This window comes from Pteronotus mesoamericanus, unplaced genomic scaffold (genome assembly GCF_021234165.1).
Source record: "Pteronotus mesoamericanus isolate MK-2021 breed Mesoamerican mustached bat unplaced genomic scaffold, CSHL_Meso_final contig_256, whole genome shotgun sequence".
Lineage (NCBI taxonomy): Eukaryota > Metazoa > Chordata > Mammalia > Chiroptera > Mormoopidae > Pteronotus > Pteronotus mesoamericanus.
The window spans coordinates 480,296-505,516 of record NW_026555108.1 but is presented as its reverse complement, the minus strand read 5'-3'; the positions used below and the strand labels follow the sequence as shown (position 1 = coordinate 505,516).

The 25,221-nt window shown below is 42.2% G+C and overlaps 1 protein-coding gene and 1 non-coding gene across 2 annotated transcripts in view; both read left to right on the top strand.

Moving 5' to 3' along the window:
- LOC129071085 (uncharacterized) overlaps positions 1-25,221 on the top strand; it is a 60,033-nt gene that overhangs the window by 22,558 nt on the left and 12,254 nt on the right. The window lies entirely within an intron of this gene.
- On the top strand, positions 8,216-8,323 carry LOC129071142 (U6 spliceosomal RNA). The gene has a single exon (XR_008529210.1). It is a non-coding gene; the product is annotated as a U6 spliceosomal RNA (small nuclear RNA).

Sequence of the window (25,221 nt, the reverse complement as noted above, 5' to 3'; positions counted from 1 at the left end):
TTTGTTCTTAGCAATTATATTTACATTACTCCTGAAGATTTCATGAAATTTTAAAGTGATTAGCCATTATCTTTTTTTTCTTGCTCACAACTTTTGTAACAGAGAAAATATGAGCTTATTTGACTAATAAATCCAGATGGAATGGGAGTGGTATGTTTACATTATTTTACAGTGCTAATAACTCTAAAGACATTCTTGTTTTCTTTAAACCAACAACCTTAAGTCAGCTTTAATTTACTAAAGATTAATCCTAGATCATACGCACTTGAAAAGCATTTGGGTTAATTTTCATTATATTTTATTGATTCATATGAGTGCTTGTTGGTTTTTAAGCTGATTGAATAGGGCTCCTTTACAATCTAATTCTGAGTTTACAAATTAATTGTGGCTGTGCCATCCAGAGGTAGAAAATGCCATTATTTATAACCAACATACATAGACATACATTAATATACAGATAAACACAGAAATTGCATATCTTTCACTTTAAAATGTTGGCTATGTTTTAAGTACATTAATACAAAACTCAAAAGAAAAATTGTAGCCAAATTATGTTCCTGACAGACTCTTGAAGCTTTTTGAAGCTTTTCCACATTAATTAAAGAATGTGTTCTATGTCTCTGAGAATTTTGAGATCCCTCTTTTAAGGGTGCCTGTTAAGGTGGATTTATCCAAACAATGATTCTACCTTTTGAAGAAGATGGATGACTTCCTAGGGAGCTTAAGCAAACAGAAAGAGAACAGAACAAAAATCAATAGAAAGCAAGTATGCACATTAAATTTGGAAAGCTCAGAATGCGAATAGAGTGGTCTCGGAAGGTCTGAATTTAAAGGGACAGGAACAGGTATTCCTAGAGGGGGAGATAAGGAGATGGCACTAGAGGTGGAGACTGAGCAAAAGATGATGGCTGCTCCCCTCCCCGCTGAGACAGAGAAGGTGGGGGAGGGGAACAGAGGCCTCAGAAACCATTTTAACTTTTTTCCCCCAACTGTTCACCTCTGTTAATTTAGAGCCCTGAATATGTTTGGAAGCCTCAAGGTACTAATTAAAATAGGTATAGCATTCAGTTTGTTTGATTTTAAAGCCACAGTTTTCCAATTTAGTTTTGAGAAAAGCAATTTTTGCATCAACAGTTGCACATAATGGCCAATTCAGCCATAAATTATCCAGGGTAATAATTTGTAGGATGAGGGCCCATAATTTTCAAATGTCAGGAGTTCCAGAAGATGGCTGCTTAGCAACCATTCCCTTTGAACATGAACTCCCAAATTTAGAAAGAGTATTCTGACAGAGGGACGGGAAGAGTAATTACTCACCAGACTGCCATATTAAGTCTCATAGACGAAACCAGACGTGTAAGTTAAAACTCCTATACAAAAGGCAGCAACAGAGGACACCCAAAGAAGCCTGAGACTTTGATCAGTGCGGGAGGGTTGCGTCCAGGAGGACTTACCTAGCCGATCTGGGACCGCTGAGGAGACTAGAGAGCACAATGGACCCTCGTAGGTACCTTACTCAAATCCAGGGTGGCATGGGAGGAAGAGGCAGGTCGCCACTGACCCCACTTCTCACACCATGGAATGTTCACCACTAAAGAGTTATAAAATAAACATTTATTTAGGATCTTAAAGGATTCAATGCTGAGAGATGCCGGTTTACAAAGGCAAAAACAACGAAATGTAATTCTTCCGTGCAAATGCAGGATTGCTGGCGAGGTTAACATGGATTGGTTGGTGCCAATATGCAGATGAGGGCGGCAGAAACTACAAGGAAGGAAGTGAAGTCCATATGTGTCCATATAGCAGTTGTTATTACAGGATGTTTATGACTCTACGGTGTTTATGACTTTGGGATGTTGATGACTTGGCCTTGAGCTGAGTTTAGCAACAGGTATAGCAACTTAATAGCAGCTCTGAGCATTAGGCACAAGATGTGCAGAGGCCCCACTTCCCTAACAGTCTCCAGACTCTATTTTAAGGGACTCTTCTGCCATGTTTATTGCATTTTATTAGTATTTTTCTTTTAACAGCCAGATGGCTTTGGAATCTCTGTAAGGTCAAATCCTGGTTCTCCCACTTGGTAGCTGTGTGACCTTGTCACATTTAGTGAACCTCTTTGCACCTCAGTTTTATCATCTGGGAAATGGGTAATAACCACTTTCTTACGTGATTGTTGGGAGATTTAACTGGGATACCCTCACGCATAACCTAATATTCTGTAGAGGAAATTCAACTATTAGATGATGGTTTGGACTAGATGACTGTTTAGATATCTTCCAACCTTAAGATCCTGTGATTCGTGCCTTTTCTGAAGATTTTGGTCCTCTGATCTCTCCAGTGTCCAAATCAACAGAACACTTGGCTTAAACCTCTGACTTTACCACTTGATCATACACTCTTAAAATGGTATTAAGTGTTATACATGCAAAAGAGTATATAAAACATCTGTGTACAACTTAATGTTAACCAAGTAATTACTCATATGTCCACCATCTTGCTTAAGAAATAGAACATTTAAAAGAGATTTTATTTACTTTCAGAGAGAGGGGAAGGGAGGGAGAAAGAGAGAGAGAAAAAGATTGATGTACACATTGATCGGTTGCCTCTCGCATGCCCCCGACTGGGGATCTGGCCTGCAACCCAGGCATGTTCCCTGAGTGGGAATCAAACCAGTGACCTTTCAGTTCGCAGGCCAGTGCTCAATCCACTGAGCCACACCAACCAGGGCAAAATAGAGCATTTGCAGAGGACCATAGAAGTCCCCTATGTGCATCTGCCTGATCCCATCCTTCTCTGATTCCCCCTGAGTTAACCATTACCTTGAATTTTGTGTTAATCATTCTCTTTCTTTTTCTAGTGCTCATCTTTTGGGGCACACATGTAGGAGCTTCTTCAATACATTCCCAAAGGTTGAATTGTTGGGTTCTAAGCTAAGCACATGTTCAAGTTTCCTAGATAAGACCAAATAGTTTCACAACATGGTTGTTCCCACTTAAAGTATCACGATGAAAATTTCCTTTACTATGTATCTTCATCAACACTTGATATTGTCAGCCTTCATAATTTTTGTCAATCTGTTAGGTGTAAAAAGGTGTCTCGTGGTGGGTTTACTTATTTGCATTTCCCTGATTACTAATTAGACTAAGCATATTTTCCATATTTTATGACCCATTAATATTTTCTCTTTTGTGAAATGCCTATTTGTGTATTCCACCCATTTTTTTCTATTAAGTTCTTTGCTCTTTTTTATTTATAGGAGCTCTTTATAGAATCATTATTCTTTTGTTGTATTTTCCTTGATGATGCTCATTTTTTATCTCTTCTAGATTATAAACTTCTTCAGGGCAGGGCTGTTTTTCCCTCACGCAAGCCCCTCATGGGGGCTTGAGGAAGACTCTACAGCAGACATGGGAGGTTTCTAAGTGGTTAGTCTACCTTGCCTATTCACAGGCAAGGTAGACTAAACACCCTCTTTGAACTTTGACCTCTACCTGGGTAAGCGAAGGAAGGAAACGGTTGGAAGGTAAAGACGCTGGAAGTACTTAAACCGGGAGTGCCAGACCTAGGCTCAGCACTCTAGCTCAATATCTTAAGCCTCACAATGACCCCAAGAAATAGATATAATTTTCATTTCGCAACAGAGGTAAAGTCAAAATATATCTAGAATATGCTCACTTCTCACCATCTATGACCAATGTGCCTGATCAAAGGCTCACTCATCTCACACGAACACCCAGCTTGTTTCGACTTCGACTTCAAGGCCATGTGGTTTCTTCTGCCTCAAGCACCCTTCCCGTAGTTTAACGGCTCACTCTCTCATTTCCTGTAGGTCTTTTTCCCGATGTTACATGGCAGAAGTGTTTTCCCTGGTATTTCACATAACAACCCCTATCATTCTGTCCTCTTATTCCGCTTCATTTTCAGAGCACTTGCCACTACCCAGCATGTTGCATATTGTTTATTGTCTGTCTTCTCTTGCTAGAATGTGAGCTTTGTGAGGGCTGTGTGAGTGCGGTCCTTGTCTGACTTGTGTGCCCCTCCCTGTGTCTCAGCCTCTGAACAGCCATGGAACCTAGTAGGTGCTCAGGAAAGATATGTTGAACGTAAAAGTGAAAACCACTTGCTTCAGGTCACATGGCTAGTGATGGGTAAAGTCAGCACTCTGATCCAAGTCTATGGAACTCTCACATCTGTTTTCTCTCACTGTACGAAAGCCCTGCCCCTTCCTTCGAAATCTCAAGAACAGATTTCAGACTAGACTTGGAAGGGATGTGGCCTTGGATGAGAGGAAAAACAGGTAGCAGGTGGAGCTTGGGTGCTGTCTCTGGTTTAATAGGTGCAGGAAGTTCCTCTGCCCCGAATTTTTCCCCTCAACATAACCCTGAACTTCTATTCTCAGTGATTCATTTCTTTTTTTAAAATTTCTTTTTTTTTATTTTTAAATCATGTTTATTCTATTACAGCTGTCTCAGTTTCCCCCCTTTGCCCTCCTCCCCCCATCCCGCCCCACCCCCCTCTCCCACAGTCAATTCCCACTCCGTTGCCCATGTCCACGGGTCATTCATACATGTTCTATGTCTAGTCCCTTCTCCTCCTTTCCACCATTGTCCTCCTTCCCCTTCCCCTCTGGTCACTTTCAGTCTGCTCTGTGTTTCCATGCCTGTGGTTTATTTTGTTCCTTAGTTTATTTTGTTGAATACATTTGACTTATAGGTGAGATCATATGGTATTTGTTTTTCACTGTCTGGCTTATTTCACTTAGCATAATATTCTCCAGTTTCATCCATGTTGTCGCAAAAGGTACGAGTTCCTTCTTTCTTTTTTTAAAATACATTGATTTATTTTTTAAATGTCAAAATCCATTATGAAATGTTAAAAAATGTAAATACATTATAAAGTCTCAGCAATTAAAACATGATACCAGCACAGAAATAATCAAGTAGATCAATGAAATAAAATGGGCGTTCTAGAAACAAACATATATATCTGTCTAACAATGTAATATATGTTTAAATTGATATTTCTCATCAGGGACTTACTTGAATGGATTTGCAAAGATGGCCGACTGTAGCTTACTGGCCTGAAAGGCGATTCTCTGAATCTTGTGGTAACTCTTTGTGAGGTCCTGAGGTACAAATTGGAAAAAATTCCCAGAGACATAGGGGGCTTGGGAGGGCTACAGGTCACATTGATGTACTAAAGGGATGAGGACCCTCTTCCCAGGCCCTTTGATGAGAGATGCCAGCCCCTGGTCCCTTTCTATTTAAACTATGGTCTCCAGATCAGCAGCATTGCCATCATCTGGTAACTTGTTAGAATACAGATTATCAGGACCCACTTCATACCTACTGAATCGTAAGCTGCATTTTAACAAGCTCCTCACATTATTTATGTACACATTCAAGTGTGAGAAGCTAAAGTTGTTTCTAGTTATAATAGTTTTCTTTCTATTGTTGCATAATATTCCCTTGTCTGGACATGCCATAATTTATGTATCTAGAAGCGAGAAACTTCTAGCGTAACAAAGATGCCTGTGGGCGGGTAGTGTGGTGGTCCCAGTTTGGCTCCTTCCAGCCATACTGTCTTCCCAGAATGCTCATGTTTGTGCCCTAGTGTTGCTTTTGTCTCCTGTGGAACACAGCCCAAGCCTAGGCAGGCAGACAGACCCTGTTGACGTTCATCGATAGGAGAAGTTAAGTAAAGGCAAACCAAAAAGCTAAAAAATGAAGAAATAGTCAGGTTTTTGAAGTGCACCTTTTTTTTCCCAATGATACATTTTTTTCCCTATCTGTGGAACCACCAACGCAATAGCTCCTTGGGAGGATATGAAGTACAGGTTTCTGATTCTAAAACTGTAGAAAGCACAGCAAAGGAAGAGCTTCCCTAAGCTTCAGTTGCCCTTATCTCAGGCTAACTAATTCCCCTCTTGCCCCAGATACACTTGCTTTGCTCTTCAGTCACTTTGCTTGGGTTCCCTCTTCCTCTGCCACCCAGTTCCCTGCATGTGACACGGGCTGGGCACTGTCTTATATCCCCAGCTACACGGCAATGGCCTACCACGAGTGCCGAGGACTTCCGCTGTACTTTTGAAACTTCCCAAGTGACTCACGCTTCTTTACCCTCAATTCCAGTTCAGAATACACAGGGAGAGAAATGGGCATTTGTTGAACCCTGGGTAGTTTGGGAGGTTTCAACAGAAGCTTTGAACAGTGCCTGGTGCAGGGCCTGGTTACTTCCTATTTATCTCACTGTGAGAGGCCCCAGTTTTCAGGATCCCCCACCTTTGGAAATTTGGGGGCTGGTTCACAGAGGGGAGAGCCCCCGTTTATTCCTCTCTCTGTCCCCTTATAATGATGTGGCCTGATAGCACACCCTTTGTAGGTTAGTAAGATAACAAGACTAAGCATACAATCCATATAACCTGAACACTGAATGACAGGTACACTCATTTGCCAGCGGGAGTCTCACTCACACGCCAAGGAAAGCCATGTGCCTGAGCTTCAAGGGTTAAAGCATTGTGAGGCAGCTCCTTTAGTCTGGAGAGTCTTAGCAGAAAAGAATCAGAAGAAAGGTTGAAGTATTGAATTAAGCCTATTAAGGAAAGCAAGAAAATGGAGAAGTGGGCAGAAAAACAGGGCCAGAGATGCTGAAGAGGCAAGGCAGGAACATTTGGTTGACATGCTTTGCTTTTGTACTGCAGATTTGAAATTTGATTTGGAGAAAGGAATATCTCTGGTTGAAGTGGGAATGCATTTAGACTGATAATGCAGAGAGATAATAGCAGCTCTTAGATCTGGTCATATGAAAGAATGGCTTCTCAAAAGAAATCTGGCTACATGGACAATGTACCCCTATAAACCTTTTCTCTGTAAGTAAGGAATCTTGAACTGCTGCAAGGTCCTCTTGTGCATTAGGGCTGTCTGGCCTCAGGACAAGTAGGTACGATACATCACACTGACTAAGGTGTTGATTAGTGAGCTTGCGGAGGAAGAAGCCTCAGCTCCTAATTAGCAACAAATGTTCCCAGAATGAAAGGCAACACCAGTGAAATGCTATCTCATCCATAGGCCCTGGTTCCCAAACTCCAGTGTGCCTCACACTCACTGAGGGTGCTGGTTAAACACGCAGCTTTCACGCTGGCTACTGTTGCTCAGTGGGTTGAGTGCCGGCCTACGAACCAAGGGACCATCAGTTTGATCCCTGGTCAGGGCACAAGCCTGGGTTGCGGGCCTGGTCCCCAGTGGGGGGCGCGTGCGAGGCAACCTCACTTTGATGTCTCCCTCTTTTTCTCCCTCCCTTCCCCTCTCTAAAAATAAGTAAGTAAAATATTTCAAAAATAAGGTATTTATAAAAAAAAAAGACACAAACGTGCAGATTTCTTGTTTCCACCTCCAAAGAGATTCTCTGTCAGGCGTCTGACTCAGGTGGTCCCCACCATACTTTGAGAAATACTGTCTTAGGGGAAAGGTTTTTAGTGAACAATGTTTCTTCCCTTCTCTGGGTCTCAGTGTTGGTCTCATTGTGGGTTGGCTGGACCAGATAGATGTTCCCCATGGTCTTTTCCAATTCTATCAGGCTGTCGATCCGCATATGCAAATGAGTCAGTGTGTGTCCTATGAAGCAGAAGACAGGGAGCATGAAAGCTGAGAAAATTGTCTGGGCCAACACACGAAAGAGGCCCCAAACAACCAGGAGCGTGGCTGGGTAAGCAGACTGGACACAGGTTGATGGAGCTACGTAGGACTTTATAGCTTCAAAAGACAAAAGTCTAATTTGGTTTTTGGTAGAGAATCCCTAATCTTTCTTTCAGCATTTTATTTCTAATTATCTGATGTCACTTTAAAGAACCTCAGGCTATGCTCTTTCTGAAAACTAATTTAACAATAATTTATAAAGGATTTTTGAAAAGTAATTTCACTTCTGGAACTTGATCCTAAAGTAGTCATAAATTTGAACAGAGATTCACTCGCGACTATGTTCGTCTAAGAATTGTAAATAATAATTAGAAAGTCAGGAACAACTTAAATAATCAACAGTGAGAAAGGTTAAATTCAGATACTATATGTTTCAATGTTATAATATTGGAATATATTTGAATATTGGAATAAACATGCCAAGAACCATTGGAAATGAGTATTTTCTGAAAATATGATAATGAGAAAGGTGTTTTACAATTCAGTATTAAGTTTTTTATAATCTCAGTCTATAAAATACAGTGCTCGCTTTGGCAGCACATATACTAACATTGGAATGACACAGAGAAGATTACCACGCCCCCTGCGCAATGGACGACACACAGATTTGTGAAGTGTTCCATATTTTTATGCTCAGTGAAATAAGCCAGGGGGTGAAAGACAAATACCATATGATCTCACCCCTAAGAGGAACCTGATCAACAAAAGAAACAAGCGAGCAAAATAAACCAGAGACATGGAAATAAAGAACAAACTGACAGTAACCAGAGGGCAGGGGGGAGGGGGGTAACGGGGGAAAGGTGGGGAAGGGGCAAGTAAAACAGAAATCTATAAAATACATATGTTCGTGGGAAGAAAAGCTGGAGGATATAAAACATAACTTGTAACTTAAAAAAAAAAGGTAAAACTCGGGGAGGTATGGTTTTTGGCCTCGGAAGAGCTAATATAAGGAAGAAAGAGCAGACAGGGTTTTTGTGGTTCCACCTATGCACAGAAGGGAAAGTGGCAGGAAATTAATATTTACTGAATACTTCATATACTTCCCTGAAAGCTAAAGGGTGACAGATTTCAACTCCACCAAGGGGCAAAATTTCTAATGATGAAATGGCCTTCCATAGGATTCATGAGCTTCCCGTTTCCACTGGAGGGGTACAAGCCAATAGGATCTTTGCTGTGCGGGAATGCTGTAGTGAAGATTTCAACATCAGATAGTGATGCCTGCAATGGCAGCTAAGTATTAATAGTTGGGAGAGGAGAGGGTTGAATCAGATGATCTTTAAGATCCTTTGGAAAAACACTAAGAGCCAGTGAAGTTAGGCTTTGGCAAGGCTGTTTCTGGAGCTCTCAGCTCCAGACTCCTTGTGCTTCCTGCCTAGTCCATTAGGGACATACGGTGAGGCTTCAGGGACGTGGGCAACCTCCTTCTGATGCCAGAGGTAGTGGCATTTTGAAAGCAGGCCAAGAAGAGTGCTAATTCTGAACCTGGTAGGAGCACTTCCAGCATCAACCACTTGGGAGTGAGTGGCCATAAGCCTTGATGCAGAGGCTGCTGTTTACACCATTCCTACAGGTGAGGTGGTTCCTGAAGGCAGAGAGCCCCTGTACAGATCCCTGAAACCTGGGGTCTTATCTACCTATTGGTATTATCTTGCTCCAGGTTTTGGACCCATCTGACTTCAGAAAAATCTAGGAAATCCTAAACAATCACCAGCATCCTGTCTGAGGAGTCCGAACTCTATGTTTTCCCAACTCGATGTTTTCTGGCACGTAAAAGGATGCACAATTTTAGAACATCATTGTTCTGTGTGTGTACGTGTATGTGTATGTGTGTGTGCATGAGAGAGAGAGAGAGAAAGAGCGAGAATAAATAAAAAACAATAGTATAGATGTTAAAGCTCTGAAATTGGCTTAAATTTTAATCAAGCGCTGACACCTTCAGCTGGGGGCTGTCTGACCCTTTGATTCCATAGGGGTCACTGCAGGAGAGAGCTGTGAGGGAAGGCAGCGCTGCTACTGAGGACCTCGGGCAAATTGGTTTCTTTCTCTGGTCCTCGGTACCACTGTCTGGAACATCAGGGGGCTGGCTCCATGAGACCTGGTAAATGGATTGGTCTAGCATCTGATGCCTCGTAATCATGTAAGATAGAAATCCTCCCCGAATAGTCTTCAATTTGCAGGCGCTCACATGGCAAGACTAGCTGGACACTGAGAGACTATTGGAAAGGCAGCAGAGGGAAATGATTAGGAGCACAGCTTGGGCTTCAAGCAGCCCTGGACACCAGTCTTAATTCTTCTACCTAGAAGCTGTGTGGCCTTGGGCAAGTCACGTAACTTCTCAATTTTTCCATCCATAAAATAACAACCTAATAACGCCTGCCTCACAAGATTGTTGGGCAGTGAAACAGTGGTTGGTAGTACTCAGTAGTTTGGGCCAGAGTAAAGGCTGAATAAATGGTAGCTATTAATATTCTCATCATTACCCTATTCTTGTTCCTGCTGCCCTGCGCTTCCGCCCACATCACACTGTGGACAGGAGCTATGTTGCTTAATCAGGGACAAGTTGGCAAGGTATGACTGTCCCTGCAAAGAGAGGCTGCCTCTTCCTTTGCCCTCCCTGGAGCCCGAGACACTTGGGGGTGGTGCCTTCTATCCCTATGGGCTCTGACTGAGGGCTTGTGTTTTCTGTTGGGACGGGCACATCCGCGGGGCTGGGTCTCCCACTAGTCATGCCTTCGGTGGTGCGCTGCTCCCGCTGGTTTGGAGGATGTGAGCCAGGGGGTAGTGGGCTGTTTTCCTCCAGCTGGGAATTTGGCCAGGGAACAGAGGAAATCCCGGCTGGGATGGGGCCAGGCTTTTTAGCTGGTGAGCAGCAACAATATATCGGAGGAGAGGGCTGGGATGCCTGAGTGGGGAAGAAGAAAGACAGAGGGCAGCTCCGCGAAGCCTTATGGCCACAAGTGCCCTGTTTAGACTACACTCTGGTGTTAGCCAAGTGGTTTCTGTACTAACTTCTCTCATAAGGCGTCCTGTATGTGTCTGAAAAGGGTGCTTCTAGGCAGGTCAGTGAACTGTGGGTATGTGGAAAAAACATGCATGCATCATATCCTGGGAGACAATTAATTTAGTGGAATGGTTAGGGGCAGGACTCTGCAGCCAGGCTGCCTGGGTGTGAACCCTGACTCTAACGCTTACCAGTTGTGTTATTTTACTTCTCTTTACTTCAGTTTCCTCATCTGTAAAATTCAGATAACAGTATCTACCTTTGTAGGCTTGTTGTGAGCATTGAGCAAGCTAATAGATGAAAAGTACTTCGAACGATGCCTGACATACACAGTAACCACTCTACAAGCATTTATTATTGCCATTAAATCACCAAGCAGTTAAATCAAGAATTAAGTCAACAATCAATACTTGTTCTGTGCTGTGCTGGGGTACAGGACATGAAAGTGATGCATGCTGTATTCTGCCGCATATAATGTACACTTTTTTGCACAAATATTTGGGGGGAAATAAGGATGCGCGTTACACATGGGTATAATGATTACGTACCATGGGTATAATAATCCTGTGTACAATGTGCACAGAAATGTGGGTGTGCATTATACACAGCAAAATACGGTAATATGTGTCACCTGCTCCCAGAGACCTCCTATCTAGTGATGTACTGCACGGAGCTTTGAATGATGATGCAGAAGACCCAGGTTTGAGAACTTGCTCCACTACTGATACCTAGAACTGTAATGTAGTAGGTTGAAATGGAGGTCATCTGGTCCAACACACTGTCCTTGTCTTGCTATATAATATATAAAGTCCCTTCCTGCCTGCCAGACAAGGGGACTCAGGCTCTTCTTGCATGCCTTCGAAACAAGCAGCTCACCCCCTGTGCAGGTAAGCCATGCCATAGTACTTGATTACTTTATGTGTCAGTTTCTCATCTGTTAAAATGATGGCATATCATGTGGACATCAGAGGCTTTCTGTAAACATAAAAAAAAAAGAATTGTTGTAAATCTGCTCAGCACCCTCAGACTTAAACAGGCTGTTCCATGGGGTCAGAGAAAATCATTTCAGGGTATGTGTGGGATTGGCTACCTTTGAAAAGTGACAGAACATTCTGCCTCCATTTCTTAGAGTACACGTGTGGGGTGGGAGGTGTGCCTGTGTGAGACTGTGAACCAATGACTGCAGCTGGTAGGAGGAGCAGAAGGTGGAGCTTGCATTCTTCTGGGGGTAGGGAGTAAAGGGGATTCTCCCAGGCTCAGTGGGCTGGAGAGCAGGGTGAAGAAGGGAGAGGCTGTGATGGCAGCTTTCAACACCTTTGCTGACTGCTAGGCCGTGGCAAGGGGAGGTAAGGCAGCTGGAGCTGGCCTATATGGCACTGACAGTAGGCTCATGAACCAGGTTTGGCAGACTCCCAAATATTGCCAACTTCCTGGCTGACATGTGGGTTCCCGCCTCCACCCAGAGGCGTGTAGCCACATTGAGTCACCAAATGCCTGTGCAGCCACAGTGTAGGATCAGGTTGCCAGATATTAAAATCTATCTGGTTGCCCTGGCTGGTGTGGCTCAGTGGATTGAGCACTGGCCTGCAAATCGAAAGGTCACTGGTTCGATTCCCAGTCAGGGCACATGCCTGAGTTGCTGTCCGGGTCCCCAGTTGGGGGGCGTGTGAGAGGCAACTGATCGCACATGGATGTTTCTCTGCCTCTCTTTCTCCCTGCCCTTCTCTCTAAAAATAAATAAATAAAATCTTTAAAAAAAAAAAGAGCTATCTGGTTGGTTTGTTTCCCGTCCACACCTTCTATAAAGATGGGAAAAAGGAGGGAGGAACGAATTAGGAAGCAGCTCTGAAGGTCACACATCTTTAGAGCTCACCCCCCAAAAGGGCCTGTATTTGGGAGATATGACCTCAAACCCCTCTTACGACCTGCTGAACCTATCTAACAGATATGGACTTGTAGCACTACCTTTGCATGTTAACAGGCTGGCCCCTGGTATCATGTGGTGTGCCCAGAGCATCAGAAACAAGAGCGACAGTGACAGCAGTTATTAATTGAGCCTTGGAATATTTGGTCAGGATGCTGATGCATCTTAGGTCTGGGGGTAGGAGGAGGTGCGTAGCACGAGAATATTTTCAGACACTTACTGCCATGGATCAGCTCGCACACACCCAGTCCTTTTCTGGGTATGACAGATTAACAAGAAAAAAGTCTCACCTGGGCTTTCCGGAGACTCCTTCCATGAGTTTTGGGCTCAAGAGGGACAGAGGCTCATCTTAGCAGGCAAGGTTCTGAGCTGCAAAGAACAGAAATGAACTCCAATTTAACCGTGTCAGGAATACATCAGAGGCCATTGGGGAGTTCACAGAACTCCGGGGAAGGCTGGAGAACCTGAGGTTTACATGGCCAAGAACAGCGCCATCAAACTCGTGCCACAGGATTTGTCTGTTACGGACATTATTACAGCTGCTACAACTAGGCAGTAGATGCTGCACTAGTAGCGTCTGTACCACTGACACTACTAGCACTGGGTGCTGATACTGTACTAGCTGCCATTAAAAAAAATTTTTTTTTTAAATTTTTAGAGAGAAGGGAAGGGAGGGAGAAAGAGAGGGAGAAAAATCAATGTATGGTTGCCTCTCACGAGTCCCCTACTGGGGACCTGGCCTGCAACCCAGGCATGTGCCCTGACTGGGAATCGAAGCAACAACGCTTTGTTTCACAGAGCAGCACTCAATCCACTGAGCCACACCAGCCAGGGCCTAGTAGCTACCATCTTGACTCATGAATTCATTCTCGGTACTATACCACCCCTGCAACTCACGGTTACTGCTCTCTTGCCTCCAGAGTCAAAGTCCTACCATGTCATACACCTGAAACTAGTATAAAACAGTAGTGAATGTCAACTGTAATCAAAAATTAAGTTAAATTTAAAAAGTCTGGGTTAGTGCATCTTATTGACTGAGTCTAGGGCATTCTGGCCCCATGGGAGGGTCAGAAAGGAAGTAGCTCTTTTCTGTTTCTATGGCGGGCAATCGGGCTCTGCCTCCTACCAAGCCTTGTTAGGAGGAAAATTCTCCAAATGTAAGAAGGAAGTTTGGATTTTGCTGGGGGAAAAAATAACAGGTGGCTTTCATGCCAACATAACCGAAGGGATGCCGTTAAGGGTCAAGGCAGTGGTTTTGCAATGGTAGCTTTAACCCATTAGTGATTCATGAAATGATTTTAGTGAATTGTAACTAGCATTTTAAAAATGAAAGCGATGGAATAGAACAGAAAATATCAGAGTGCCTCATATGTGGTAGGGCCAAGTACTTACTGGTCCTTGAAAGTTTTATTTAAGTTTCCTTCTATTAGGTTGAACGATAATGAAATCACCAGCATCTGACTATGTTTGACTCACAAAATAATAGCAGTTTTATGATTCAACCTAATAGGTTGGCATGTACAATGCATTTCTTTCTACGATTTTTTTTTTCTTTTGCTTGTGGACAATAAGTTTATTTTATGCAGTTGCAGTTGAAGTATACACATAGTCTGTGATTTTCAATAAAAAGTTTGAAACTCACCAGGCCAAGGGATGAAACTAGACCGCCTTCATGGCACCTAGAATCTGGAAGCAGGAGATAGTGAAGATGCCTGGACACTCGATGTGTTTCCAATGGGAAGTGAAATGGCAGCTTCAGGGAGCGGCAAGGCACTAGGGAGCAGGTGACTCAGCGAGGCTTTGCTAGAGGCAAGAGGACTTGGGCTGGTCTTTGACTAATGGCAGAGGAGGGGCAACGGCGGGGGCAGGGGTGTGTGCTAGCAGAGAGAATCAGCAACTTTGAGCCGGGACTCCAAGGTGAGCAGGAGCTTAGAGTGGGGTGGGGAGCAGTGGTTATGGTGGGGGTTGTGGTGAGAGGGACAAATTCGATCTGTCATTCTTCCTGGGACCAGGAGCAGCAAGACCAGGCCAGGATTTTCCGTTTGGCTGACATATGTGTGAGCATACAGTGTGGGTTGGGAAACTTCTCAAATTCTAGAATCCCTGGGCTTGGAGGACTTCTTGGAGGTGATGTAGCCCATTCCCCTGCTTCCAGGCAGGTCGCCATTTGACCCCTCGGAGACAAATGAAAATCTCCTGTTTTGAAAGTTCTTAGACATTGTAAGCAGCCTTCTCTAGCTGCCTGTTTAGCTGTGTAATAGCTTGTGGTGGGGAAGGTTTTCCTCTTGTCTGCCTACCTTGTAGTATAATTAATGTCCTTGTCTTATTGCCCACTAAGTGCCCCAAAATGGACGGTGCATTTTTAAAGAATGGGATTGTGTGCTTATTATCTTTGTATGGAGCCTCCACAAATATGAATCAAATCTGTCGAAATTGCTCTCACGACAGAACCAGGGCCAAAAGGTAGAAGTCCCGGGGAGGCTAATGATCATTCAAAGGAATAATGACCTTGTGAAAGGATTAGAGGTGACCACAAAAGGAACCCTTTGAAAGACGTGAGTTCCCTGTTTTTAGGAAGGCTCAAGGAGAAGAGGAGCGGGATTCTGTAGTGGTGATGTTTGTACGGTGAGGGTTAGTGTAGGACTCGAAAATCCTTTCGTCCTTGATTTTCTGGAAACTTCATTTCCTTTGCTTCCCCCACCTCCCCCCATGAGTTCTCCCTGAGCTCACTTCAGTCCCCTATCAGGGCCAAAGGGAAGCAGCCATCTGTGTTTACCAGATTGAGGCCAACCCTGGAAACAGGTTCTGAGTCTGACCGTCTCCAAAAGCCTGTGTGCACTGAGCAGCAATGGGCAAAATAACTCACAATTGTGTGCTGCTTGCACGTTTACAAATTGTTCGATCAAAATCTTGTTTCGTGCTTATTACAGTTACTTGAATCGCACAAGTGAAACTTGGAGGTATAAGAGGTATCATTTTGACTATTTACCAGAGGAGATAAATGAGCTTCAGTAGGATTAAAGACTGCCCCAAGAGCCAGGATTCCAAACCAGGGTTTCTGACTCCAAATGTAGAGCTCTTTTCCTTACAATATCATCTGTACCTCCTAGTATAATTGAAAAGAGGTGGCCAACTTTGTGATGTTCCAAATAATCAGGACTAGGGGGCAGAAATTATAAGAAGGCGTGTCAATTTACAAACAACAACAAAAAAAGAGAAGGTTCTAGCCCAGAAGGTTGGCAATGGAAGGCTGCTTTGAGGGCGAGCGAGCTCCCTAACCCCAGGGAGTAAAAGTGGGAGATTGCTTGCTGAGAATGTTGGAGAGAGGATCCAAATCTGGAAGGGTGCTGAGAATAGACACCCTCTGAGGCTGCCATGGACAAGCTTCTGAGTCACCCATTCTTCCTGTAATTGACCTCTTCTGAGCAAGACTGGCCCTAAAATACCTGCTCAATACTTCAAGTCCCCACCCCCAGACAGAGGCCAAGTTTCTCTTTGTTTCCATGACCCCAGCCCAGCTAGCTAAGGTCCCCACAAGTGAGTGCTAGGTTTTCTCTGCCTTGTTCTCTAAGCTGAAACATCTGTTTCCTCTCAGCCTCGCTTCTAAGAGCAACACCCTGAGCTCCACCGCACTTGTCTGACACTTTCTTTTTGTTTTCCTTTCTTCTACTTATCCATCGAGACTGCTTGTGCAATGGGGCTGGTATAAAGTATTGTTCTCATCTCTTCTGCTGCTTCCTCTTTGCTCGCTATATCACAGTACTCCTTCCCTGCTCCCTGACTCTATTCTCTATCCCCATCCAAGGCAGCTTAGAGCTCCACATGGCCTCAAGCTTTCGCAAATAGCAATTTCCTCCTCAGTACATTCCCATCTCCCTCCTGCCTCTCCATTCTGACTTTCAGGCTCCCCTAGAATTCTCACACCATCTACCCAAATGATTAGGTCAAGAACTTCTTCAAATTGTACATGGGGAACCCAAGGCCACAAGGAGGTGGGATGAGCCAGTTCCTGCAGATGGGGGTTGATAGATTTTTTCTGTAAAGGGCTACATTGTAAATACTTTAGGCTTTGAGGGCTGCTCTGGTCTCTGTCTTGTATTTTCCTACTTTTTGCAACCCTTTAAAAAAGTAAAAAACATTCTTAGCTTGTGGGCCTTTGGAAAACAGGCCCCTGAGTGGGTTTGGCTGAAATTCAAAATTCAACATTCAGCAGCACTGTGAAGAAATTCTTCTCAACATCTAGCTTTCGTCCCTTCTGGCACAGTTTAAGGCCACTCAAGGTACAACTTAAGGTCATTTACTCTTGGTAAAAATATTCTGTAAAAGGTTTGTTGTTGTTGTTTCCCAAAATGCTCATCTCCTGCTGCTCTTGCCCATTTTCCAGAATTTTTCAGAATGTCCTCTCTCCCCAAACAGCAGCATACTTTTGATTCTTTCCTCACTTTCCCTTCCCCCTCTCACCCGCAAAATGATTTCTGAGGAAACCAAACTAAATGATTAGAAAGTAAAACTGGAGAGAGAATCTTGGGAGCTATACTGACTGTCACCTCTGCTACGTTAGACTCAGAACCTGTGGGTTTTGCAGACTAAATCCCAAGTCTCTTTGCTGTTAATTCCCTAGGATCGTTCTATGACTTTTTTTTTTTTTAATACCTCTCTCCTTTCTCGGTTACTAATTTCTTGCCAACTGGGCTATCAGAGAAGCATGACATCATTTTCCTCTGTGCCCCCTACCTTTCTCTCTTTTGAAATAAGCAAACCAGCACACTTGACCATAATTTCTGTGACTCACTTGCTTGATAAAAGCTTCTGACTCAGCTTGCTGGCCTGCAGAGCACTTCCTCCTGTCTGCTTCCCACCAGGTATGTGGATCACGTGGTGGCTTCCTGAGTCCTCAACAAATAGTTATGGTCTCTGCTTTACCTCTGTAGTCAGGATCACCGAGTCCTGCTAAGTAACTTAGTGGAACAAATTCTCATAACTTTTTAATAGGTTTTGCAACTGATAAATAATCTTCATAATCATATCTCCTTTATCAATGAAATAAGCATACGAATTCCACTGACTTTTTTAACACGTTATTTATTTTTAGAGAGAGGGGAAGGGAGGGAGAAAGAGAGGGAGAGAAACATCCATGTGTGGTTGCCTCTCGCACGCCCCCTGCCCGGGACCTGGCCCAGAACCCAGCCATGTGCCCTGACTAGGAACCAAACTGGCGACGCCCTGGTTTGCAGGCCGGCACCCAGTCCACTGAGCTACACCAGTCAGGGCTCCAGTGATGTTGTTTTGGGTGGTTGTTCAAATACGAAAACGTATATATCAAGTACTTACTATGTATTAAGCACTGTGCTAAATACCTCCCCACTTATCAGCCTATAGATTCATCACAAAAATTATCTTAATTTTTCCCATGGTGAAACTGAGGCTCAGAGAGCTGAAGTGATTTACTTGGGGTCAGTCACGATGCTATCAGGTGGTAGAGCTAGGTATTTCCTCCTACTCTTAGGTTTAACCATATGAAATTGTGGTTTTTATTGGCCAAGAATAGTCTAATATTGGCAATTTCATATGGCTCAACCCAATCAAATAAAAACTTCATTAGGCTAGGAGTGATTCTCTTCCTTCTTCACTGTTATGGCTCCATAGCCTTGACTACTGCTTGACCTATAGTAGGGGCTCAATACATATTTGTTGAATGAATGAATGAATGAAATGGTATGTTTCTTTTTATTTATTTTTTAGATTTATTTCTACTGTACTTTTTTCCATTATCATTTATGCTTCTTACCTCCTCTTCCACCTCCGCCCACCCTCTCCCCCCACAATCACCACACTGTTGTCCATGCCTACGAGTCTTTTTTCCCTTTCGCTTGATCCCTCCGCCACTTGACCTCCTCCACCACCGCACTAGCTGTCATCTGTTCTCTATCTATGAATCTGTCTCTACCTTGCTTGTTAGTTCAGTATGTTCATTAGATTCCGAGTATGAGTGAAATCATATGGTATTTGTCTTTTCTGCCTTGGCTTATTTCACTTAGCGTAATATTCTCCAGGTCCATCCATGCTGTCACAAAAGGTAAAAATTTCATCCTTTTAAAGGCTGCATAGTATTCCATTGTGTAAATGTCTCATAGTTGTTATCCACTCATCTACTGAGGGACACTTGGGCTGCTTTCCAATCTTGGTGATTGTAAATAACACTGCAATGAACAGAGGGGTGCTTATGTTCTTTCAAATTAGTGTTTTGGGTTCCTTCAGATAAATTCCCAGAAGTGTAATCGCTCGGTCATAAGGCAGTCCCATTTTTAATTTTTTGAGATAACTCCATACTGCTTTCCATAGTGGCTGCACCAGTCTGCATTCTCACCAACAGTTGCAGAAGGGAGGGTTCCCTTTTCTCCACATCCTCGACATCACTTGTTGTTTGTTGATTTATTAAGGACAGCCATTCTGACCTGTGTGAGGTGATATCTCATTGTGGTTTTAATTTGCATTTCTCTGATGATTAGTGACATTGAGCATCCTTTCATATGTCTATGGGCCCTCTGTATGTTCTCTTTGGAGAAGTGTCTATTCAGATCCTTTACCCATTTTTTAAATGGATTGTGTGGTATTTTTTGGTGTTGAGTTTTATTAATTCTTTATGAATTTTGGATATTAACCTCTTATCAGATGTATTGGCAAATATGTTCTCCCATTCAGTGGGTTATCTTTTTACTTTGTTGGTGGTTTCCTTACAAACCCACAGCCAGCATCATACTGAACAGGCAAAAACTACAAGTGTTCCCCTTAAGTTCAGGAATAAGACAGGGATGTCCACTTTTACCTCTTATTCAACATAGTACTGGAAGTCCTAGCCACAGCAATTGAAAAGAAGAAGAAATAAAAGGCATCTAAATTGGAAAGGAAGAAGTAAAACTGTCTTTAATTGCAGATGACATGATACTGTACATAGAGATCCCCAAAAATTCCACCAAGAAACTGCTAGAACTGATAAATGAATTCAGCAAAGTAGCAGGATACAAAATTAATACCCAGAAATCAGTTGCATTTTTATATGTCAATAATGAACTATCAGAAACAGAAATTAAGAAAACAGTCCCATGTACAATAGCTTTAAAAAGAATAAAATATCTAGGAATAAATCTAACCAGGATATTAAAGACTTGTACTTGGAAAATTATAAGACACTTTAGAAAGAAATTGAAGATAAAAATAAGTGGAAGAATTAACATCATTACAATGTCCATACTACACAAAGCAATCTACATATTCAGTGCAATTCCTATCAAGGTACCAATGACATACTTCACAGGACTAGAACAAATACTTCAAAAATTTATATGGCACCACAAAAGGCCCTGAATAGCAATGGCAGCAATCTTGAGAAAGAAGAACAAAGTTGGAGGAATCACACTACCTAATATCAAACTGTACTATAAGGCCATAGTAATCAAAACAGCCTGGTACGGGCATAAAAACAGACACATAGATCAATGGAACAGAATAAAGAGCCCAGAAGTAAACCCACACCTATATGGTCAATTAATATTTGACAGAGGAAGCAGGAACATAAAACGGGCTAAAGACAGTTTATTCAATTAATGGAGTTGAAAAATTGGACAGACGTGCAGAAAAATGAAACTAGACCACCTTATATCACACAGAAGAATAAATTCAAAATGGATTAAAGACTTAAATGTTAGAATGGAAAGCATAAAACTCCTAGAAGAAAATACAGGCAGTAAAATCTAGGACATTACTCGTAGCAATATTTTTTTCTGATCTAGCTCCTCAGGCAAGGGAAACAAAAGAAAACATGAACAGATGGGACTACATCATACCAAAAAGGCATGTTTTTCCCCTATGCTGTTGCCCAAACTTAGTCACTTTTTTTTAACATGTTCAAAATGTTGCCATATCTACATACCTATGCACCTTTAAAAATCATGTGAGTGCTGAGCATACCCGAGTGGGATATGTGTCGCCCTTTGGACACTGCTGCCCTTAACACCCTTCTGGCTACAAGGAGGAACAGGAGTTAATACATGTAGCAAAACAAACAAATGAAATAGACACCAGAGTTCTTAAAGGGTCTAGGATGTCAGTATTTTCTCATTCTGTCTCCAGCTTCCTGTTGCTGACACTAAGTGCCAAGGCAAGTACAGTTGAGAGATGGAGCTTCGTATTACCCAGCCTCCGCTTTCAGAGTGTTCTGAAAGCGGAGGCTGTGCCTTGGGCACATCGTGCTGAGAAGGCTGGGGCACTGGTTACCTCGCTCCAGCTCTTGAAGCTGTGATCCCACACCAGGAGAGGCAAGTTGAGAGAACCACAGACTGCCAGTCTCCTCTCACCAAGTGCTTATTTCCTAAAGTGGAGCTGTCATTCAGAAGCTTGCCGTTGTCCCCGACCCCAGCTCCAGAGCCCCATCTTAGAGATTATGCCAGGTAGAGAAGCAGGCCATAGACAGAGAGCTCCTAACCCTTCCCCGAATAAATCAATGTAATTTGCAAGGAAGCATGGGGGAGTTTAAAATTGAGGCTATTCTCTAAAACAGTGGAGGTCGTGGTGAAAGACATTTATAAGAGATTCAAAATATAGGCTACACCGTAAGCCAGCTAGTTTACAGACGACAACTGGGGAATAATACAACTGAGAGGAGCCCTGTGGGGTCAGAAGAAATACCAAACACCGACCTCAGAAACCATTTCTTTAAAGGAGCCACAGTTTGACTGGACTAGTTTATAGGGCAATTTATGCTCCAGGGTATTGTTACAAACAATGCAGTAATCAGCCAGCTCTTAAACGTGTGGGCAGTTCACAAATATGTGGCAATTTAAACTATGTACCTAAGTAAACAGCAGACCAAAGAAGAAATCAAAAGGAAAATGAGAAAATCTTTTGAGGCGAATGAAAATGAAGATATTAACATATCAAAACTTAAGGGATGCAGCACTTAGACTGAAATTTATAGCTAAAAAAGGCCTACACAAAAATGCCCCCCCCCCCGTATACGTGGCTTCCATTTACACGGTTTCAGTTAGCCACAGTCAGCCATGGTCTGAAAATATTAGAAATAAACAATTCGTAATGGAAAATTCTAGAAATAATTCATAAGCTTTCAATTACACATCATTGTGACTCCATGATGAAATTGCATGCTGTCCCACTCCGACCCACACAGGGCAAGAGTCATTTCTTTTTCCAACATACTCATAATGTATGAGCTATCTGCCCATTGGTTGCTTAGTAGCTACCTTGGTTATCAGACAGACTGTGGCGGTATCACAGCCTTGTGTTCAGGCAACCCTTGTTTTACTCAGTAATGCCACATTCACATCATTTTATTACGGTATAACTGTTACAATTGTTCTAACTCATTAGCTATTGTTAATCTTACTCTACATAACATAAATTAAACTCTCTCATAGGTATGTGTATATATAGGAAAAAAATAGAATATATATACACACAGAGACGTACAGAAGTAATGCCTGCTGGAGTGTGGTTGGTAGAGTAATAAAGTGGGCGTACTAATTTATAGTTTTAATTTGAACATTTCACCTAAAATGTCATATGGTGTGCTTGAGTGTGCTATTGTTACTGAATTTTACCTGCTTATGATTAATAGAAGATTTTGTTATAAATATAAATTCTCATGACCTTCTCAATAGATGCAGAAAAAGCATTTGAAAAATCCAACATCTTTTTATGATAAAAACATTCAACAAACTAGGACCAGAAGGGAACTCCCTTAACCTGATATAGGACATCTATGAAAAAAACCACAACTAACATCGTATTCAATAAAGAAAGACTAGATGCCTTCCCCCTAAGATCAGTGACAAGGATGTCTGTTCTCATCACTTTTATTTAATATTGTACTGGAAATTCTAGCCAGGACAGATAGGCAAGAGAATGAAACAAAATTCATCCAAATTGAAAACGAATAGGTAAAATGCCCTCTAGTCACAGATGATACGCTTTTGTATATACAAAATCCTAAGGAATCTACTAACAAACTAATAGCACTAATAAATGAACTCAGCAAGGCTGCAGCATACAGTATCAATATACAGAAATCCACTGTATTTCTATACACTTGAAATGAAAAAATAAAAATTGGAAATGAAATTAAGAAAACAATTTCATTTCCAAACACATCAAAAAGATACTTAGGATTAAATTTAACAAAATAAGTGCAAGATTTATATTCTGGAAATTACAAAACATTGTTGCAAGAAATGAAGATCCAAATAAGTGGAAAAACATCCTGTGTTCATGGACAGGAAGTCTTAACATTATTGAGATAACAGTACTCCCTAAGCTGATCCACAGATTTAATGTAATCTCTATCAGGACACCAGCTGACTTCTTTGTAGTACGAACAAGACAGGCTGATTCTAAAATTTATGTGGAATTGCAGGGGACCTCAAATGGCCAGAACAATCTTGGAGCGGGGGTGAGGGGATGGGGACAAAAAGAACAAAATAGGAGGATTTGCAATTCCTGAATTTTAGATTTACTACAAAGCAACAGAAATCGAGGGAGTGTGGCACTGGCACAAGGATAGATTAAGGGATTAGAATCGAAAGTCCAGAAAGAAAGCCATACAGCTGAATTCAACTGATTTTCAACAAGGGCACCAAGCCCATCCAATAGGAAATGAATAGTCTTTTCAACAAATGGTGCTGGGACAACTGGATAGGTATATACAAAAGAATGAAGTTGGAACCTTCCTTCAATCATTTACTAAAATGAACAAAAAATGAATCAAAGTCATAAATGTGAGAGCTAAAACTATACAACTCCATGTATCTAATAAGGAACTTGCAGTCAGAATATATGAAGAATTCTTACAATTCAAAAACAAAAAGACAAATAACCCAATTTAAAAAATGTGCTGAACAGATATTTCTCCAAGGAATATATACACATAACCAACAAACACGTGAAAAGATGCCTGACAGCCTTAGTCATCAGGGAAATGCAAATCAAAAACCACAATGAGAAAGTACTTTACATTCACTAGGATGTCTAAAATCAATGTGTGGCCTTGGATGAGGAAAAATCTGAACCCTCACACACTGCTGTAGGAAACTCCTTTAGAAAAGTCTGGCAGATCTGCAAACATTTAAGCAAAGGATTACTATATGACCCAACAATTCCATTCCCAGGTATATACTCAAGAGAAAGGAAAAAAATTCATCCACACAAAAACTTGTATGTGAATGTTGATAGCGCTGTTTATGATAGCTAAAAGGTAGAAACAACCCAAGTGCCAACCAATTGATAAACAAAATGTGATATATACATATGACGGAATGTTATTCAACCATACAATGTAACAGAGTACAGGTACTTGCAACAATATGAATAAACCTTGAAAATATTATTCTAAGTGAAAATAGTTAGCCATAAAAGGCCATATATTGTATGATTCCATTCACACGAATGTCCAAAAACAGGGGAAATATATAGACAGTAAATAAGTGCTTGCTAACAGCTGGCTGAGCAGATTGACATGGGAGAGGGTAAGGAGATGATAGTATAGGGTATGATATTTCTTTTTTTATTTTTTAAAAGATTTTATTTAGTTAGTTTTAGAGTTGGGAAGGGAGGTAGAAAAATATCCATGTGTGGTTGCCTCTCGTGCACCCCCTACTGGGGACCTGGCCCGCAACCCAGGCATGTGCCCTGAGAATTGAACCGGCGACCATTTGATTTAGCAGGCTGGCACTCAATCCACTGAGCCACACGAGCCAGGGCTCTTTTGAGGTGATAGAAGTATTCTAAGATTGACTGTGGTATGGTTGCACATGTCTGTGAATATTCTAAAAAACATTGCATTGCACCCTTTAAATGAGTAGTTAATGTGGTTTGTGAATTATATTTCAGTTAAGGTATTTAAAATAATAGAGAACCAAATGGAAATTATCAATAAAGTTATTAAAGAATAAGTCCAGGATGAACTGCAGCTGGTCTACATTGAAATACAAATATAGCCAGCCCAGGCTTCTCCTATCAGCTTTCTCTGGCTCACATCTCCATCATGGCTTGGGTATAAACCTTGGGAAGAAATCAGGAAAATACTGGAAAGGATCTCCACATTCATTGATGGCTTAACCATCTGTTATAGAAATGGGTTAAAGATGGCGGCTCTATATTGGTTCTCTGAGGGGTTCTTTGTTTTTACTACAGCAGGCTGAGACTGCTCAAGAGCTCGCTGGCATCAACCTCAAAGTTTTACACATCCAGTTGTTTGAATACAGCTGCCAAAAGCACATTTTAGGCTATTTAGAGCCCACCTGCTTTGCATACCTTGCATAATTGCACTTAATATCTGGTACCTATAAAAGACCACAAGCTACTGCTGCACAGTATAATTCTCTGGGCCAGAGACTCCTCGTCCTGCCAAGAGCCACGACCTACACAATAAACTCCCTCTCTGGTCCCCACTTCCCTTGCACGTGGTGTCCCCTCACCATTGTCTCTGGAGTGTCTCATGCTGGGAAGGACATACCTTAGCACTCAGCCTGTCAAAAAGCCACCCAAATAACCGTGCGCTACTGCCACATATATCCTTTCCCTTGATCAACTCT